General features: G+C 41.4%; 1 long non-coding RNA gene across 2 annotated transcripts in view; it reads left to right on the forward strand.

Moving 5' to 3' along the window:
- The window catches only part of LOC144824799 (uncharacterized), a 642332-nt gene extending 629683 nt beyond the window's left edge, over positions 1-12649 (forward strand). For both annotated transcript variants that reach the window (XR_013609122.1, XR_013609121.1), the window contains one exon: positions 10480-12649. This is a non-coding gene — a long non-coding RNA (uncharacterized LOC144824799). The remainder of the gene's footprint in view (positions 1-10479) is intronic.
- The last annotated feature ends 9341 nt before the right edge of the window (positions 12650-21990 follow it).

Here is a 21990-nt window from a genome sequence, read left to right on the forward strand (position 1 = left end):
TTTGCACGTGGCACTTTTTCAAATGTTCTGGGGGTCCTTTTTATTCGGCATTTGTATAAATGTTTCTATGGATTTTCCTTTTAACTCATACTATTTAATTGTATTGTAGATCTATCTTTTTTAAAGGACAAACAATATGTGCTGTATACTTTGTAGGATCTGTGTGATCGTAATCAAGTTTGTTGATGGTTTGTATTATTGTAAACATTTTTATTTGTTAACAGATTTTTTTTGTTTTACACTTTATTTGTTATCATTTGGTTTTGTTATACATTTTTTCACAAAATTAAAAGCATGATGCAGGTATTTTCATGTTGTTCATAATGTATTATAAAGTATAATATATTATTAACATTTTAACATACATTTTTCATATAGAATTGAAAAATTAACAATATTTTTTTGCATACATAATTTACAGTACATGAAAAAAACATACATTTTATTATTTATTAAATATTATATTTTGTTTTTTGATAATATAATATTTAATATATATTTTACAACTTTTGTATATTTTTTGAACATTTATAAAAAAAATACAATAAATAGAAATTTAAATTTGTTTGCATTTTAGGAATATTTCTTTTTTTAATTTTTATTACGCAGCCATTTCTTTCTTCTTTCCTTACTTTTCTAACTATCTGTTTCGTTGTTAGGTCATTTTGGAAGACGTAACCTCACGGTTGGGAGCTGCGTTTCATCTTTTACGATAAGTTTGATTTAATTTACTTTTAAGGTAGTTTTAGGTAGGGGTAATTTAGTAGAACGTTATTTGTTAGTTTTTTATGTAGTTAGGTCTTGGTTTGGTAGTTCAGTTTTTTATGTGTTTGATGTAGTGTTGGATAGGCGTAGAGTGTTATGTAGTGTTAGTTATGTGTTGTTTATTTTCTGTTATCTTGTGTTTATAATTAATGTTAATGTTTGTGGGTTTGTATGTGTTATTGTGGGTGGGTGTTCTTTTTTCCTTTACAGGTTTTCCGCATCATGAACGGATGATGGTGTCAATATGTTTTTTTTTATAAAAAAAGAAAAATGTATTTTGTGTAGTTAAACAAGTTATTTTACATTTCTTTTTATTATTCAGGTTTGTTGGAGCGTTTCTTTTTTTAAAGCTATTTTTCAGGTTTTTGAGGGTTTCGTTATAGAGAATTGCATCTTTGGAGCCTTTTTTCTATAGTTTCATTTAAGCATTTATTTAAAAACTAATTTTTGGTTTTCTGCGTTTTTTGTTTTTGATAGGATTGCGTAATTGGAGCCTTTTTTCTACAGTTGTATTTTTGCATTTTTTTGGGGGTTCTCTTTCCGAATGGATCTGATTTACGATTTATCTTCTATGGATTTATTGGATTTCCAGGATTGTCTACTGCTACATAACTGCAAGGTATTTTTTATTATTGTGGGTTGGAAATGTTTTTGTTACATTGATTTGTTTGTTTCATTTGTATTTTAATAATTATATTATGTCATATATATTTGTGTTATTTTTTAATTTTACATGACATAGTTATAATTATTCATTTAAATATGAGTAGAAGTATGTTGTTTAAATGTTTTGAAATTTAAAAATGCTCATGATGTTTAGCATTGTTTTTTCTTTACAGTATAGATTTAGCTATCATGTCTAGGTATTCTAGACCTTTGGTGTTTGCAAATAGTCTAGTTTTGTGTTGTAGGTATACATCGTTTTTGTTTGGTTACTTAGTTTAGGGGCGATTTTAGTTAATGATTGCTCTAGCCTTAGCCCTGGATAGCTTTATTATTTTTTGATAGCTTCTATAGGTTTATGTAGGGTTGGTTGTCTTCTTCCTACTGTAGCTTGGAAGGCATTGTGCCATCCTTTCATCACATTGTTGGTTTTAGCTGTTTGAGCTAGAGTGCTGTTGTAGACGTTCCACCTCGGTATTTGGAAACTTGGGTTGTCTATGGTGCCCTGGCCCATGTAGCCTTCCCACCCAAGTGTCTTCCAAGTAGTCTAGGAAGGGAGCTAGTTTAGTTTCATTTGCTTGATAGAAAGGGCTTTCAAGAAGTAGGTTATAATGGTTTGCTACTTCAGTTGTTGGTACATAGGCCAGGGCTGTTAATTTTTTTATTTGGTAGGCAAAGTTACTATTGGTGGTGTAATCTATGCTTAAAGTAGATTTTTGTAGCTGTCTCCAGATACTTTGGTTAAAGTGGTAATAGCATCCTTGTATTGCAGTGTGTGGGTATATTTTTAAAATTGATTGAATCATTGCTTGTTCATAATCAATGATAATTTTTTTATGAAAGTAGTTGTCAGTGTATTGCTTTAATAGGAGATCTATTCATGTGGTGCTTTGTTTATTAGGGAGTAGTGCGTATATGAAGGGGATGTTAGTATCTTCATATTTGCCGTGGATAGTATATAGTAGATAAAAAGGTTTGGGGCAAACTTTGAATGTGCTATCCATCATCCACATTTTTACGTTTTTACGTTTTTGTAAGTAGTTGTTTGTTTCAAAGATGATGATTTCTTTTTCATGACTGTTGTCTCATGTAGAAGGAATTTTTCATCTTTGTGGGTGTTGGTATATTCTGGTAATATTTGTATTTCTGCAAACGTTTGGGGGGGTCGTGGTGTTTGAGCTGTAGCTCTTTTAGTTCGGGCAATTAATCTCTTCAGAGTGGGGATGGATGGTAGTTGTCCTGTGACATGTTCAGGTACCCGAGTTAACACATGTTTAGGTTTTTGGGTACTTGTCTGTTGGGAGCTGGTACTTGCTTCTCTGATTGTTTCAAGAGCATCTCTAACCTCAATTTCAGATACATTGGGGAGATAGTTGTGTTCTTTGACATTTACTCCATTAGTTTGTATGTTAGTAGCTCTCCCATAGCAAGCATAGGAGTGATATTTACTGCATTTTCAATGTGTTTTGTTTCCAGTCATTTCCTCTTGTGTATAAGTGTAGCCCATGTAGCACAGAAGTAATTTTCCTTTTTCCGGTTATGAATTTTGCGCCATTTTTTGGTATATGTGAATAAATGTATATATCTATCTCTCTCTCTCTCTCTCTCTATATATATATATATATATATATATATATATATATATATATATATATTATATATATATATATATATATATATAAATTATCAATCATACGTTTTTGAAAAGTAAACATTTTGTGTAATTAATATATATGAAAATAAACGTACATGTGTTTTGATTTAATTTTCTTGATGGATTCTTTTTGATTGTTGATGTTTAGCCACTGTTTTTTTCTGCTGGTTTAAATGCAAAATGTTATTTGTATCTAAGTGTTACATGTTAGTGTGTTGTTTTATTTATTTAGTTTCTATTTTAATTTTCTTGAGAAGACAAAATACTTACAATTTTTCGTTGATGATGGTTTTTTCAATGATTTTGTTGTAGTTTGAAGTTTGTAGAAGCTGGCAAAAGAAAAATATTTTCTAGTTATGATTGCATTTAACTTTTTTTTAATTGGTTGGTTGTATTTGTTGGGTAAATTATATACTTACTTATTTTTAAATTTTTCTGTAATGTTGCTTTTGTGCTTGTTTTTGAAGTTAATCCTTGCTTTGACTTTTTTAGGTGGAGTTTTATTTTAGTGTAATCTATTAAATATAAAATAAAAGGTTATAATTTTAGTATATTTGTTTATTTCACTTTTTTCGTGTCTATATTTAATTGAGGAAAAAAAAATACTTACTAAATGTAGTTGGTGAAGTTTCTTTCTTTGATGTTGTTCTTTGTCGAGCTTTGTAGAAGCTCTTAGGAGAAAAGTATTTGTTAGTAATAATTCGTTTTTTTATAAATGTATCTTTTTTATAATTAGGTATATTTGTTGGTTAATTTATATACTTTGAATTATATTTTTCTTTTATGTTGTTTTTGTATTTGTCTTCAAACGTAATGTTTGTTTTCGGTTTTTGGGTGGAGATATTGTGAAGTGTAATTTGTGAAACAAAAGAAAACGTTGTAAATGTTAGTTAATTGCATTATTTATATTATTTAGTGTTTACTTTTATATATTTGTAATTAAATAAATATACTTACTCTTTTTAGTTGATGGCGTGACCTTGGTAGATGTGGTTTTGTTCATTTTTGTAGAAGCTGTTAAAAAAAAGCATTTGTTAGCTATGTTTTGCTATTTTATTAAATGTATTACTTTTGAAATAATTAACGTTATTTATTGGTTAAGTTATATACTTACTTTGTGTTATATTTTATTGTTGTTTGTATTGCAGGTAAATCTTTCTGTTGGATTTTCTAGGTGCAATTTTGGTGCAGTTGAATCTGTTATATGTAAAGGACAACATGTTATAATGTTTTGAAAATCTTATTTCACTTATTTATTTACAAAGTTTTCTGCTTACTTTTGTTGCAGGATGTTTGAAATAGTTTTTGGCGTAGTTGTTTTTCGTTCTTTTTTCTCTCTCCCAAAGGTTCGCTCTTCCTCCGTTGTCTGTTATACAGTCATTTATATGTTAATCATTTGATTGTTTAATAATAGTTAGTGTTTTCTATTGGTTTGTGTTTGTGTGTTTTGAATTTATTGGTTGAGATAGCTTTTTTGAATTTTTTAGCTGTTACATTTTAATTTGTTTGATATTTATTATGTTTATTTATTGTTTTTTTAATTGTGTTTATTGTTGATACTTAATTTTATACGTAGATGGATGTAACATATTTTGTTATGTATGAAATATATTTATGTTTTGTTTATTTTTCTTATTTGTGATATATTTTTTATGTTGTATTGGTTTATTTATTTGTTTTTGTATTTTTTAAGTATTTGTTTTAATTAATGTGATTAATTTGTAATTATTTGTATTGTTTTTTTTAAATATTTGGGATATGTTATTTTATTATATTATTGTGAATAGTATTTTTTTATGTTTAAATGTTATTTCTGATATAGTTTATTTGTATTTTATCGATGTTTGTGCTGTTGATATTGTTTATAACAATATTTTTGATGTGTTTCATTTTATTTTAACGTTATCGATATTTTTGTTTTCTATATTTTTGTCATTGATATTTTTGTAATCAAGATTTTTTAGATGATTGTTTTTATCAATCTTAGTGTCATTTCTATTTTGAGTAGTGTGTGTCGATATTTTTATTTACGATATTTTTGACTTGATAATTTTGTAGTTCGATGTTATCAGAGTCGATGTTGTATCAGTGATTTGTGCCTCCAAAGGACCACTTTTCTTTACAGGCTGACTGTAAGGAAGGTAGTGCAGCAGAAAAGGTCTTGCTAAAAGCAGGTTTAGGAACTCATGTTTTACCTTTTGTAATGGGTAAGTAAAATGTGAACAACTGTTGTCAAGTGGTCCTGAATCAGCAGGAAAGTGGCCAAAAATCAAATGAGAAGTACCCCCAATACTGGCCTGACATTCGTTCTATTGAGGTAATGGTCAGTCCACCTCTGTGCACAGGTGCTACCTGTAATATATCTATTTGGCAAGGAAAACTTGCTCTATTCCTTGCTTCCGCTGCTGTATCAGTTTTGTGTAGGAGGACTGCACTGTTCCTTCCTTTCCATGCTTTATCAATTGTGTGAGTCCTCTGTAGTGTGCTGCCAATAATTGTCATGTTTTTCAGTTTGTGTGACTGTTTTCCCTAGCAGCTCCTAGTGGTACGCCTTTTCTGCATTATAAAATCATGCAGTACTGCTGGTCGTGGAGTGCCTGTTCTGTGTGTTTCTTGTTAAATAGATATGTGTTGATGGTGAATCTCTGTGATTTTTTATCGGAGTAAACTAATCAGAGTCATTTTGAGGAGCTGGGCTTGAATTTGTGGTTGTTTGTTGCTGGTGGCTATTTTGAAACATTCTGTCTTGACAATATATTCAGGATGCATTTTTAGCACATTGTAAGTCACTTGATATCATGAGCTTAGACATCTTCATTAGAATTTTGGTGGATACTGATATTTTTGTCCGTCCCAAAAGCTTCCAATGAGATGTAATGATCATGGGGACAGGATGACTGGTGGTTTCTTTGATCCTATCGCTTCAATTTGCATGAGTTGGTTTAGTTAGGAAGATAGTAGTTGAACCACTATAAGAAAAACACCAACCGAGTTTCATTGATTAGTGGTTGCAGCAAATTGGGGTAGCCTCAGGAGATAACAGTTGTTCCCCTTTTTATGTCTCGCCTGAGCCAGCGCATTTGCTGCTCTGGCGAGACATTTAGTAACTGGGTTTTCAAAGTGCTGCCAAAGGCTTTTGCTGGCCTCAAGTGTGCGGTTATGCTCGCGTGGACGTGCACAGCTGCCATCTAGCTTTCTGTAATGGCTCATTACGCCTTACAGCGCGTGAATACCCTTCCCTACCCCTCCCATCTCCCACTCCCTCCTCGTCAGCTTTATTTTCCTTTCAGTGGCCAGCTTTCAGTGCTCTCTCAATGCTCCTCCGCCCCTCCCCACCGCGTCAGCGTTAATTTGAAACATATGTGCTTTCACTTTCGCTGTGGTGGGCGCTCGTGCCCGCACCACTTTCAAAGCCGGGCTTGTTACAGGATGGTACACGCTGAATCCTTTGTGTACATTCAGCTTAGAATTGCGCAGCATGGTTTGTTTTTTCTAAAGCATACTTGTGATGCGCACCTGTCTCTATAAAGCGGCCCTTGGCACTCACTTATGTGTCAGTAGTCAATTGGTGTGCGCTGTCTCGCCAGATTGCCTCTCTTGGCCCCTCACTACCGGAAGTCTCGGATCGGGTATGTCCGTGTGCACCTTACTTTTGGAATTAGCTGTCGGAAGCCACAAACGGCCCCTTGTGTTTCTCAGTTTTTTTTTGTTGGCTTGCCTTGTGGTGAGAATCCATCGTGTTTTGTTTATTTAATTGCTGTGAGCTTATTGTTTCCTCGCGGCCGCGTTGAATTGTTGACCATTACAACGCTTCCTCTTCGCACAGGGCAATACACTCCGCCCCTCTGGTCTCAAGCATGTCGGCAGGGACTGCTATCACGGGGGAGCTCAGTGCTAGGTCCATGGCAGGACTCAGCCCATTTAAAGCCCGGTTTGCCAATCATACCACACAGCTAATATCTTGAGATGCGGGCAACATGTGTTTCATGTTTTAATGTTCTCTGATGCAAATCTAAGGCAAAGGACCTGCAAGGCTTCCTGCTTGCTCTTTAAAATAAAAAATAAAAACCAGCATATTATATTTGGAAAAAGGTATGGGGGGACTCAGACACGACTCAGTCCATTAAACGTAGCAGGCAATGAAAAAAACCTCAGTTCTTCACCGGCGCAGCAGGCAGCGTGAATTGCTTTGCAAATTCATTTCTTTTCATATGTTTGCGAGGGTGATTGAGGCATTTTTTTATTTTACACAGGCCCTGTTCTCTTTGTGATTCCATAATAGCCATGTATGCACTGGACATATTAGTGTACACTTGGTTCCCAGTAAATAAATGCTTGGTGTCCCGTTTGCTGCTGACCGCCAAGCGCCTCTAGACGTGAACATGTCACACCTCTTATCTTTTGCAATTTTGTTCTATTGGCAACTAATTGAGAGATCTTTGGATTGCGAGGATGCTGGCACTTGAACTAAAATCACACTGTGCCTTCAAAAACACCTTCATCGGAGAGCAGGTAGAAGGTGTTTGTGTGAAGCAGGGAATTTTCACAATTCAGCTAATCAGTTATTTCTGTAGTCACCTGTTTAAATATCACAATGTGATGGCTTAATTTTCTTTATCTACAAAGAACTCTAAACTCGCATCATTCTAATTCATATTCTGAACGGAGAGGGAGGTGCAATGTCATTAAAGTCACTGGCTTCGAATAAAAGAGTTGCACCTTTTATTTTGCACAGGACAGGCACGGATGTATGTTGATAAATCTGGCACTAAGTGATACGGTTAAAGCAATAAACAGACATTTTGTGAATAAATAGTCTGTCTGTCTTTTGCAAATGGGCAACAGTCTTACAACCTCATTTCCCGAGGCCTTGAGAAATTAAAACAATATTTTCCGAAGCACTAGAAGATTCCTGCGACCCGCCTCCTTCTCAGCCAGGAGGCTGTTGTGTTAACTTTGGCCACAGAAAGACAGCAGGATTTCACCAATTTATATTTTGGGGGGGCCTTGTCAATGCTTCTTCTGGACACAGTGCGCAATACCCCTCCTCCCGTCTGGTACAGTATTGTCATTGGGGCATGTGCCACATGTACAGGAAACAAGCCTTACAGGGAACGGCATCAAAGCATCTGCAAACACACTTTCCCGATGTTGCTCTCTATTGTATAAGGCTGCCGTTTTCACAACATGAAACCATTCATCTCGATCTCGTTGTATGCTAAAATACATTCTCTATTTTAAATGTTTTATCACAGGCCAGACCGAACTCATATAAAAAAAATGTTTTCAAGTTTTGTTGATGGTCTGCCAGCTGTTAAAAGGTCATTGGTGTAAATATAAATTAATCACAAAGTTCCACGAGATTTCAATCTGGAAATGTGGCATAGCATAAAGGATCAGTGTTTGACATAACAGATTTTTATAGTTTTGCCTTTTGTTTGTTCGTACATCTCCCAATAAATCTTGTTTAATAGGGCCGTTTAGTGTGCATAATATTTTATTGGTTATATATCAGGTACTAAAAATTCTTATAACACTTTTTAATTGTAACTTCTCAACATACTGCACAGCAGCCGGACTGCTCTACAACATAGCTTAAATACATTGGCAAAGCCAATTGCGCTAGCTAAACACTTATAAAGTCCCAAAGGCGAGACCTATTGGCTATGCCAATGCTTGTTGATTAAGAGACCAGTGTCAACTGCACAGAGTGGCGGTTCTGTTTTTTTATTTCCATATGGAGCGCTTCTTTACTGAGAGCACGTCAGAGTGCTGTGGGCCTGAATGCTTGGTTTTGGAGGATCATGATTTCAGTGGTGTGTTGAAGTCTACTTGGTTGGTTTACAGGGTAGTACTACATACTTTGAGGAGTATGTTGCTTTGTATTGAAGGCTGGTGAAAGTTGAAGAAGTCGAGTTCTTCTTGTAGAGAGACTTTGTAGAAGTCTTTGAAGGAGAAGTGTGCTTTCTCACATTTATGTGGTGTAAAGGAGAGGGAGCTTGGTGGTGAGATGTTGGCTCCAGTCTAATCCAGGCTTGCCAATGGCCTCCATTGTGGGTTTAATGTGAGGTGATCTTCATGAGGTGGATTGTGTTGGCTTTGGAGTAGGCACGTTTGGTGATCTGGTGCTTGATTTTCAGTGTGTTGAGGATTGTGCGTTTTTTAAAATGAATTTCCTTATTATGTTTTCCATTTTCCAGGCATTGCAGCCAGTAAACATAGTTAACATATAAACTATTGGCACGAGAAATCGCAAACTTTTATATTTCTTCAATGCACATGACAGTCAGTTATGACTTAGAAAAATATATGGGCTCCGCTTATATTCTGTCTACCTTGCAACACTTCAACTTCACTCATTGCCCATCTGTTTCTGCTGTTTCGTGTACATTTCTTTGTAGGCCCTGACCAGTAAAGTTCCCTTCCATCTGATTTTCGTTTTATTACCAATTACAGTTTTGGATTTTTCAGTACAGGCCCTGCCCAGTGCAATAGTTCTAATTCTGTGTTGGGAAACGCTGTCTGTGCTCAAAGTGTCTGATCTGGCTTCCTGAGTCTGTTGATACTCCATGTGTTTTGTTTGTTTTCCATGTTATATTGAAGGGGATACCATTAATAATATTTGTTCATTCATGTGTATGCTGCATGTGCCTGCGTTTCTTCTCTGCCTGTGTACCAGTCTTTTCCCTTGATGTGTCCTACGGTTGTCTCTTTACTCCAGCTGTCTCTGCTCTGTGCACATGATGTCCTCCATGTCTCAGGAGGGCATCAGTAGGTTTCTCCTGGTGCCTGTGTTTTTTTAGATGCCTGGTCTGTTCTGTGTTTATTTCTGTGTGTTGTGAATGTGCTGGAAGCTGTGAGTATGTGCTTTCGTGCTGAGGTGGGTGCTATGCAGATGTGACCGGCGCTCTACCATGTGTACTGAGTGCCGTTTAGACATGTGGGATACTGCACTCTGATTGGATGCTGTACTGTTAAGGTGGGTGGTGTGTTTCGTTTATTAGACACACGGTCACTGTTGTGTGTGTGTGCGGTGCCTTAGGTGTGTTGGTACTGTGCTAATTTGTTGGTTCCTGTGCCGATGGGATGTGTACATGCGAAGGACACGTGTAGATGTTCTGCAGTGGGCTGCATGAAAACATTCGACTTTGTGAAGTTCCAAATAGAAGTACCAAATATTGGGATAACCTGCTTTATGCAACCGACAAATCATTTCCTATCACAAGGAATAGTTTAATGCTTTTGTAAGTCAATAAAAGACCCTTGAAATACGCAAACATGATAAAACGAGGGCATTGCGGCCGTCATTTCTGCACAATAATTCCGAGAGAAATAGTTGTGCCTTCTTTGTCACGTGTATCAGGTTCACTGACCTTCATCCCCCTTTCTCTCCCCAGGCACGTGATAGTAAACTGGTCGGTCAGTTGAGCACTGCTAGTAGTTACGGCTCCACAGCTAAGTGCCTGAACATTGCAGCTGCGGTGATGACGTGGACACTGATACTCATCTTTCTATTCATCTTGTTGGTCCGTTTCCATGTGATGTAACTGCTGAATGTCAATATCCGGGACAAAGCTGCAGGAACCAAGCTGCCTGATGAAGCTACTACCTGACGCCAGGATTTTACGGAACAATCTCACCCTGTGTGCACTGCCCACACGACCTCAATACAAAAGGGATCATCTACTGTCTGCAGTCTCAAACCCAGGCATTTGCTTTTTTTTCAAATCATTGTTTGGGTTGTTTTTACAGTGTTTTGGCAAGGTGCTTTGTAATTCATAGACCCACTGGAAAATATTCTGTCCTGACTATTCATAGAACTTACTCTGCGAACTGATCTTTGTAGTCACAAAAGTCCAAAAATTGGGGGAAGATTCGTCAATATCTCACTCAACACAGCTCGACAAGACACCTTACTGCTCTGTGTGAAATTTAGAGGGCAGTAATTCGCTATATTTTAACATTATATGGTGCATTTCTGTCCTCTCCTTGTTCTGGGGCACTTTAGGCAGCCTAGCACCAAAACAGGCACCCTTTCGTCATGCTGCATGGGTGCCTGCGTTGCGTTGCAGGCAAGATTGTTTTGGTGCAGGAAGGGATACCTCTTCTTCTGCTTCCTCTTTCTTTGTATGCTTCTGAAATAAATATATATCTCCATTCAAACCCCCCTCCAAGAAGCTGTAGCATTTTGATCCTTTTCCAGTTCTGTCATTCATGATAAATCTAGGAATGCACCAAAATCCATGGGTGGATGTGTGAGAACACCCATGCTCCATCCATGGAATGCCTCCCTTGGGCAGAGTGGTGCAAGGCAGCAACTTGTGCTGCCTTGCATTACTCCAGACTTACCAAGCACCGCACAGCCATGTAAGGTGGCCTTGCATCGCATGGTAAATCTGACTTTAGTGTTGCATTGCCTTTGTGTTACCATGCATGACGCAAGCACAATGAAACACTTTAATAAATCTGGCCCCAGATGCCTAACGAATGACAAGGAAAGGTAGATCAATGTCAGCTTTTAAGGACATCCACATAAGGTACACTTTAATGAAATATGTTTATATAGCAATCCTTCAGATAGTCAGTTACTTTTCAGAAAATCTGGCATCAATCTATATCTTGTAGCCTTGCATGGATGCATCAAAAAACTCTGAGACTTTGTTTCTTGCTCATTCCTTATGTTTACCCAATTACTCTGTGTATCTTTTTTTCTCATTTGGCCAACAACAAAGTTGATATTTTAGATATGCAAAGATGTAACCCTGTTGCTTCCACATTGGCTGCTCTTGAGCATACATAGAGAACTCAATGGGCCTGATTTATAATTTGGCGATCAGTGTGTCTGCTGCCAGGGCAACGGAGTAAATGACTCAGTTGCCTAGGCAGATGTCCCAAAATTTTGAAATGTTTGTTGGGCCGGTGGACATTTCAAGCATTGACAGGAACCACTGTCAAGGCGGGTTCCTCCTAATGTAGTGTGACGTTTCCTTATGGTTTTTTCAAACATGACAGAGACGGAGTAGTCTCCGCCGCCATTACACCAAAGGTTCACCAGCATTAAAATTAGGCAGGCAGACCAGTATGTTGGCAGAAAGGGTACTTGGTCACTGGTACCCTTTCAGCTAACATATAAGCCATTCCTAGTGTCTCCAATGATGTAATTGTTTTGTCTACCACTCATAGAACCGAAGAATATAACAGCAGTGCTTTCAAAACTAAGGGAACAGAGGAGCCCTGTACAAGGAGCCTCAGCGTACCTGATTTGAGAGAGCAGGATAGCTTTACCCTGGTTCAGCTGTCTATTTTCTTATAGTAGAAATAGTACTCTTGGTAGTTCAAGAAGGTTTGAAACCCCATTGAGCAGAGTTGAGCAAAACAATGCTGAATAAAGCTGCATTTCTTGGTTAATTTCCATATTAAAAGAAGTGAACATCAGAGGGTTATACAAGTTGATGGTCATGATGTGAGCTGCCTTGTAACCATAACACCCCTTTATTCCGCCCTTCTGATATATAGCTTGAATGTACACCCTTCTAAGCTCAAATAAATATGTATTGTTTGTTAAAACTCGACTCCTGTTTTTCTCAGTAGTAGGTCATTTCCTTTTCACAATGTATCTTGTGGTGTAACATCAGGCTAGACTGGCTCGATGGGCATGTCTGTTTATCCTTGGGATGACTCTTGGATCACTGACTCCTGCTGATACCTCCGTAGCACAAACCAGCAAACAGGCTGCTTCCCTTCCCTATTTTTCTGTTATTCTTTTATATTTATTCCCTGCAGAGCAACGCTCAGAATAATCTTTCTGCAAAGCAACACTCAGAAGAATCCTTCTGCGGAAGACCCTGCTTTACTCACCTAATTGTTTTTGGCACACATTTACACCCAGAGGCGAACAGCAATTATCGCTGTCATTGAGCATGTTGTCATAGTCTGAGCCCCTTTCAACTACCACTCTGTGGTAAGTACTACAGGAGCCAGTTGATTGAGTAGAAATGCTTTATTCAGGTAGTACTTCACCCACGACGGGCAGCGACCGATGGCTCAGATCCTAGGAGAAACTGACCACCGTCAGCTGGAATCTTTGCCTGCCGCTCACTGCCAGCATGGGTCTTACATTTGAATGCATACACTTTTGAACATCAACATGCCGCAGTGTGACTCGGGCTCATAAGTGTGTAGGCGCGTGAGGAGCCCCGCCGCTGTTTACTACATTACCTTCTCCCTTAACAAAACTAACCAAAAAAATATATAAAAATTATATTTTCTAGCAGAAAACATGTGAGGAAAGCAGTGCTATAAACAAATAAATTGAGAAGAATGAAAAGAAGATTTTTTTAAAACATATTTTATTGAGTTTTTTGATTTATGCCATATAGCAATACAAAATATAATCTTCATATCTTTTCTGTCCCGTACAACATTAGTACATCAAAATATCTTTATACATCTGTTATGGCAGTGTTAATTCTAACGATCTCCGTCATTGGCATCATTGTTTAACATCATATATTTTGCCTGTATTTGGGCAGTACATGGAATAATAATACTTATTGATTTCTAACTATCCCCAGAACTCCCCCCACCCCTATAACCCCGGTCTCAGTACCTTAGCAACAGTGTTTTGTGAACCATTGTTGTTATAACATATTCTTGAATTATGTATGCTTAGGCGTACAGCTTCTCTTTAGTACACAGTCGGTCAAGGCATGGGCACCACATATTACCATTTTACATAAAACATTTAACCATCGTGGTCTATATCAGTTAATTTCAACTCTTCCAACATAGTCTCCCATTCTAGAGCTATTGGTGTTTTCCGTAGTCCTCTTATTTCTTCCCTGCGCATTGCTGCACCCTCCGCACAACTCCAAAGTATCATTTCCGTGTGCCAGTTCTATACAGCTGGGGGTTTACTCGATTTCCAGCGCATAGTAATGGTTCTAATAGCCAGTATTAATGTAAGGTCTATGAATCGGTATTGTACCTTGTGTTTGAACAAATGTTTGTGCAGACCCAAAAGGCATTCTTCGACTGTGTCATGAATCCTTTGATGCGCTGCTGTCCCGGTTACTCTTCAAATCGTGTCCCAATATCCCCTTACTGTCAGGCACGCTCATAGCATGTGTAGCAGGTTCGCCCCTTCTGCCCTACACCTCGAGCCTGAGTGAAGTGTTTGGGGGAACATTCTATCCAACCTATGCGGGGTCAGATAAGCGCGGTGCAATACCATAGTTTGGATAAATTAGAATTTTGAATTTCTCGATGCTTTTCTGGGATGCTCAATTACTGCTGTCCATTCCTTGTCTGTCCGTTCTCTACCTATATCCCCCATCCACACAGTCTTCAGTGCATCTAGAGAGACCCGTGTATGGGCGCTTATACCAGTGTATAGCCAGCGAATCAAGTGTCTAACTCTGCCCATATAGTGTACCATCTTGACCAGCTCGTTGCTGGGAGGTTCCCTCCTCTGCGGTGCCCAATGCGTTTTTATGTATTGAAGCAGTGCAGCGTGCGTTAAATACAGGTGCTCTGGGGCTCCCGTCTCGTTAACAAAGGTGTCGTGATCGAGCAGTGTCTCGTTTCCAAATAGGAACGCTACCGTGCTAATACCTACGTCGGACCAGGGTACTAATTTGCGATTGGTGAGTTTGCCACTCGCTAATGGGATACCTAATAGCGGAATGTTGTCTGCGTATGCAGGGGGTGCATTCGTATATCACAGTGCTGCTTTCCAACACTTAAGCGCAGTGTCCAACAAAGGGGGTAGGTCTCTTGGGGGTCTATGTCCAGGCAACAACAAGGCGTGTAGTGCTCCATTATCAATGTCCGTATCTGTGTACCCTATGTCCTGCAGGTTACGTCCCGCCGTCCAGTATGATAACCATTGTAATTGGCAGGCTTAATAATAGGCGCGGAAGTCTGGAACTCCCAGGCCCCCCATACGAGTACCCACTTGCAGTTTCTTAAAGCTTATACGTCTTCTACCCTTTCCCCATATAAGATCTACTATCATGGTATTCAGTGCTTTGAAGGTGGACTGCGACACTATTAATGGTAGATTTGTAAAATAATATAATAATCGTGGCAGAACAACCATTTTTGCTATTGCTGCTCTCCCCATAACAGACAGTGGAAGCGCAGTCCAAAAGGTGACACTGGATCGTAAGGCTCTGATTGCTCTGTTAAGGTTGCCATCTAACATATCCGCATGTGTCCTGTATATCTAGATGCCCAGATACTTAAACGTGGTCGGTGCTATCTGGAGTTTGGTATCTCCGAAGTCTATGTCCATGTCATCTGCATGTTCCGTGAAGAAAAATGCATGTGACTTTGTAGTGATTAAGGCCAGACCCGACAAACCTTCAAATTGTCTATACATCTCAAACATTGGGGCTAGAGGCAAACGGAGATCTCGTATGTACATGTTAATATAGTCAGCGTAGGCCACGAAGAGATGTATCATGTTCCCTATCTGTATTCCCCAGCCCAGGAAGTCCTGCCTCAGTTTAATTGCTAAGGGTTCCAGTGCCAAAATAAAGATGAGAGGCGACAACGGACAACCCTGTCTGGTCCCTTTATGTATCGTATATTCTTCCGATATGTGTCCACCCGTTCTGTTGCGCGCTGACGGGGCCTTGTATAGTAGGCACAGCCATGTTATGTACCCCTCCGGTATCCCAAATGTCATTAATGTGTGAAACATGTATTCCCAATTTATTGAGTCAAACGCTTGTCTGAGATCTAACGAGATACAGACCGCATGGGGGAACCATTTCGGCGCTTCTGTCATCAAATAATGTAATTTCCTAATATTCAGTGATGTGCTCCGCGCTGGCAAGAACCCGGTTTGGTCTATGTGGACCAATCTTGACAGATATGACAGTAATCTGTTGGCCAGCACTTTACTCAGTATTTTGTATTTGGTGGGCAATAACGATAGCGGGCGATAGTTGGCCATGTCCGCATGGTCTATCCCCGGCTTTGGTAGCGATATTACAAGTGCCTGCGCTGTGGTGAGAGGTAAGGAACCGTCTTCCCATACTGCTTTAAACAGTACCATTAGTTGGGGTACTAGGGTCTCCGCATATGTGGCATAGAATTCAATGTGGATCCCATCCATACCAGGGGTTTTATTACATGGAAGACCCTTCATAGCGACTTTGATCTCTTGTGGCGTAATGGGCCCTGTGAGGTCTTTTTGTGCAGATGTCAGGAGCACTGGAAATGTTAGAGAGGATAGGAAAGCCTCCGTTTGTTCTCTGGTAGCAGTTCCTGTCGCACCATATAGTGCAGGGTAATATTTCCTGAAGGCATCATTGATATCTACCTGACTAGATACCATCGTTCCATCCTCTGTGCTAATTTCACTTATCACTACTGCAGGAGGGGTATCCCGGATAAGTCTAGCAAGCAAAGTCCCTGCCTTACCTGCTTCGGCACATCGGGTATATGACTGATAGTCTATGACCCTAAGTGATTCCAAGAGTTCAGCGTGTTTAATTTGCGCCTCTTGTAATGGGCCCTTTTGTTCTTCGTGTCGCGCCTCTTGCTCTAATCTGCCCATTCTCTCCTTTACCTCTACTAGGGATCTATGGAGTTCCTGTCTTGCACCTACTGTCACACTGATCGCCTTTCTCCTTATGACTGCCTTAAAGGCATCCCACTCCACCAGTGTGTGAGAGATCATTGCGGCACACTGGGTCTTCCAACAACTGTGGCCATAACCGCCACGTAGGGACCGGGGTGGGTATTTTGCCCCATGTGATAACTATCTCCTGTGGGTTATGATCCGAGAAAGTCTTAGGCAGGTATGTGGAGTGAAGCACTTGCGTGGCTATTCTATAAGAGCAAAAAATTCTGTCAATCCTAGTGTGTAGATCGTGTACTGCGGAGTAGAAGGAATATTCCCTTTGTGCAGGATGTCGCATCCTCCACACATCACATAGCTCCCATCCTCCTGCCCACCTAATCAATGCCTCCGTCTGTTTAAAGACCTCAGCTCCGCATAATGGCGGGTGTGACTTGTCCGAGGGCACATCCATTACTGTGTTACAGTCACCTCCCACTATCCATGGGCATGTGTCCCATCCCGCCAGCGCCCCGCTCACTGTATCCCAATACTTTTCTTGGTCAAAGTTAGGGGCGGAAACTGTACCCAGCACCACTAGTTGTCCTTCCAGTGCACCTTTCACAAACACATATCTACCCAATTTGTCAATCCACTGTTTGTGCGCTACGAACGGCACACCTTGCTGTATCCAGATCATGGACCCCGTGCATATTTAGAGTAAGAGGTTGAGAAAATTTGACCCCGCCATTTCTTTCTAAGTTTCACCACCTCACTTTCCACCATATGAGACTCCTGTAGGTATACTATCTGTGCTTTACGGCGTTGTAGGTGCGCATGGATCCTATGTCGTTTATGTATTGTGCCCCTACCTCGTATGTTCCATGTTATAATGGTGTATTTGCCCAGCGTATGCATCGTACCAGGTTTTGTACCAAAGTGTATGGTATCATGGTTCCCAAGTAATCCAGTGTATCTACACATATATGTATGCTGAGACCGTCCCACCCCCAACATTCCTAATACTCGGTCTGGTCTTCAAACTATACTGGACCATAAAACAGAACTGAACCAATAAGAACATAATGGTCTGTAGAGAGCCTTCGCCATATGGGGGGCTACGCTTGCGCTCTGCATGTGGTTTTATGTGACTTTAATCTACTACTTTTAAGCTTCTACGGTACCTGGGCCCTAATAATGACATGCCTTCTGCAATAAGTCTGTCGGTATCGTAAGGGAGGCAAACATGGTTACATATTTCAGTTATACAAGAAAAAATAATACTTGCACGAGTCCTATCAACCAAACAGGTCTGTAATCAGCTGTGGGGTGGCTGAAGGAAACAGGGCCACACTGCCTTCAGAGTCCGATCCATGCGTCACTTCGTCTTCTGAGGAGGACCTAGTGTCCGTTCGTATGGTATTCGTAAAAGTAGCCATAGTGATGATCGCCTGCGTCTTGTTCTGTCATATCTGTTCCGAGGTGACATATGCACGTGCAGTGGTTCAGCGCAATCTTCCACCTCTACGACCCATTGATATGCCAGCGAAGAATCGGTTCCTATCCTCAATTTGTGTGCCGATTTCCGCAGCGTTGGTTAGTTCTATAACTTCTACCCCGTCTTCAAGGTCCCCAGGACTTTAAAAAAAAGTAAGCTTTCTGTTTGTGCATTATTTTAAGTCTTGCCGGGCAGAATAGTGCATTCTTTAGATTCAGGTCCCTGAGCCGCCGTTTTACCCCCATAAAGGAAGACCGTTGTCTTTGAACCATCATCGTGTAATCCGGATATAATGAGATTCTCGCATTTTCAAAGTTTATCGGTGCTGCTTCCCTGGCTTTTTGCAGAAGGGTGTCTCGATCTCGGAAGTTCAGTACCTTGACTATGAGAGGCCGCGGTGGGGCTCCCGGCTTCGGTCTTCCCGTGGGTATTCTATGCGCGCGCTCTATACAGTATTGTGTGGAGAGTCCCTCCGTTGTGATGTGATCTCTGAACCACTGTTCCATATATCCTGATGCATCGGATCCTTCACTCTTCTCCGGCATTCCAATCACTCGGATTTTGTTCCTTCTTGCTCTCCCCTCTGCATCCTCCACTCGGTCAAGTATGGTGGCAACCTGTGCCTGCAGCTGCTTCACGTCGGTTTCAGTCTGTTTTTGTGTCAGCACCACCTCAGCTAGCGTCGCCGCATTTTCTTTCACCTTATCCGCCGTCTTCGCGTGGTCTGCCCGAAGCAAATTCAGGCCAGTGGTCAGGGTCCTTAGCTGGAGCTCAATTGCTTTTCTAGAGTCTCGCACTTCCTGTAATATAAGGTCTAATTTATCCTCCGGAGCAGTCACCGTAGTGGGAGGGATACAACCAGAAACAAGCGTGCTGTCCACGCTGTTCGTTACGTCTTGGACAGGGTCTGTACAGCTTTGGTCCTGTTGTTTCGCCCTGTTCGGCCCTATTGCTCTGTGTTAGTATGGTGTTCGGTAGCGACGTCCGTATCCTTAAGAGCAGATGATCTGTACTTCACCCCGCCGTGACACTGCAGGTACTACAACCTCTTCCTCAGTCGGACAAGTACACTCCTCACGTAGCTTACAGCACGTCACCTCCGGCGGAAGGTCTTATGCAGGTCCCATGATCATTGCCACCATTATATCCTTGTAAGTTGCACACATAAAATACCTCTCCAGCGCCAGCGCCCTCAACGGTATGGCTGTGCGCCGGGCAAGTTCATCACACGCCAGCAGCTAGGGGTCCGCGCGCGGAGAAGCACGTTATCCAAACTTCTTTGTCTATCCTGCTCTAGGTCCCTCGACCCATTAGTGTCAGTGTCCTCCAATGTTGCCGCCGTATCAACCCCGGTTCGGGCTGTGGGAGCCCAGCGTCACACAGTGCACTCATGGATCATAGAACCCCAGGCAGTCCTCACAGTTATATGTACGATTATAGGCCTCTCGCCGTCTCTCACAGCCTTCCCCTCAGCATCTCTGCTCCATCTCCCCGCTTGTCTGTAGGTGAAGTCCCCGCCTTGCTGCGTCTCACTTGATTGTCACATTCGCGGTATTCACTTTACACAGCCGCTATACCACACTGTGCTCCGTGGGTACTACCGCCCCTGATGTATCTTCTTGGGGGACCTGTAGATGAGCCCCATGGATGTCTCCCTTAACCCCTTCAGTGCTGCCGTCGGCCAATGGTAAACGCGGCCCCGCCCGTTTTGCGGAAGTGCCGCACTGCTGCAAAATCGCGGCAGCGGTAAACGGGTCAATATCCTTTTTGGGACAGTCCCGTTATGGTGCTTGAGTTTGCCTCCATTATCACTACCGCCACCGTCGTCCTAGGGGGGCCGCGTACTTGTGGGGGTGTACTGTTGTCTCAATCGGGAGGGATCCGCGCTGTCGCAAGGGTCCGTATCCCCCACTGCCGCAGGTCAGGCCGCAGTCACTGGGGGAGCACCGATGTCAGCACCCACTGCGTAGTAAGGGGCCTGGCTGCCGCGAGGGAGCCAGGGCCCCTCCGCTTCTGCAGTTTTCACCGTGCCGGCCAAAGAGGGAGGGCGCTCAGCAGGCGCCGCCGCGGTCCTGTGCCCTGGTCTGCTATATCTCTGCGAGTGCGAGGGGGGGAGGAGGGGCTGGGGAGGAAGGCCGTCTCACAGCCCCGATCTTACTTGCACACTGCGTCCTCCGCACTGGCCCATCTTCCGCTCTCCGTGCCGGTGCAAGTTCGGCAGACGCTCCTCTACTGGGTTCCAGTGCTGTCCAGATACGCTCCCCCACTCCGCAGCAGCTCGTATCCGCCTCAGAACATCAGCGGACCGCGGCAGCGATCCTCCAGTCTCCTCGCTGCGGGTCCAAGATGGCTCCCTCCGACATCCGCAGCGGCAGGCCCACACGTTGGATTCATGTATCTCGGTGATCTACAGGTTCATCAGTGACATCGCCGGGTAACACCACTCTTCCGGCACCATTAACTGTTCGCTTGACCTCCTACATGCTGGTACGGCGGATTTATGGCAGCATGCTCGGCGCCTAGTCACGCCCCCTGAAAAGAAGATATAAAGAGAGAACACTAGTAAATCACAGTCCTTGAATTTCCCAGGTCTCCGTGACCTAGTGCTTGCCGTTGCGGGTGGATCCCCAATTCAGGTGTGAGCACTTTCAGCTGCACTGGTGCCAAATCCACAACCTGGAGTGGTAATCACCTCATTACCTCTAGAAGGATGAATCCACTAGTCTAATCAAAATTTAGGCCAAACTTTTTTTCTGATTGATGATATTGGCCTGCTGTTGAGTCTCATTAGATTCCGTACATTTTACCAGCCTTTGTCTTTCATTAATACTGAACCTTTACAAACTCTGGCCACTTTAGCTGCGGAGGGAAACATTGACTCCCCTTTCCTTACCAGGACAGGTTTTCTAATCAGGACGTACTCTCCAACCTTGAGGTATGAAGGGGTACGACTGTGAGTGTTTCTCCTACCCTGTGCCATTTTGGCCTGTTTCACCTCAACCCTTGGGATGACTTTCTCCATAACCATCATACCAACATTGGTTACCTTGTTGTCCGGTTGATTCTTCAACCAGGTTGGAAACAAAACAGAGAGAACTTTCCTCCCTCTCAACCTTACGAATGGAGTAACACCTGTGGTTCAATACGGTGTTGTGTTACACTCCCAGACTTTCTGTTTGAGAAAGTGTTTCACGTCCAATCCAGCAACAATGGCAGTTTGAAAACCTTCCTTTTATTACCTTGTTGCCTCTCTCCACCAGATCAGTGGAAGATGGTGAGTAGAGTGAGGCCCGTAGGTGCTTGATATCATGTTTGGCTAGAAATTGGAGCATTTGCATTGACACTAAATGTGGTCCATTGTCTGTGACTAAAGATCTGGGTGGCCCTTCTTTGGAGAATACCAGCTCACACAAATTGATTACTGTGTCTTTAGAGGCATAGTTCATAAACGAAAAATATATATAACCACTTTGAAAAATAATCAACCAATAAAATGGGTATCTTATTTCCCCTGGGAAGGTGACATAAGGTCCTGAAAAGTTGAGACCTAGTTTGTCCCAGGGCTAGTTGGGAAATGGAAGGGGATGCATTGTTCAACTTACACTATTTATCCTATTTAAACCCTCACTACACTTGTCCACTGTCAGCTTCACCTATCTAAGGCAGGCCACCAGTAGTGTTCCTTGATACGCATGCACGTCTCAGTGATGCCTAAATGCCCATGATGTGCCTTGGAAATTATATAGAAATACATTTTGAGGGGAAGAACATGTAAATAACCTCTCAAAATCAGCCCATTGACAAGTGACAGCTTGCTCGCTACCTGTGCAAAAGTTTTTA

Source organism: Lissotriton helveticus, chromosome 3_1, assembly GCF_964261635.1.
Source record: "Lissotriton helveticus chromosome 3_1, aLisHel1.1, whole genome shotgun sequence".
Lineage (NCBI taxonomy): Eukaryota > Metazoa > Chordata > Amphibia > Caudata > Salamandridae > Lissotriton > Lissotriton helveticus.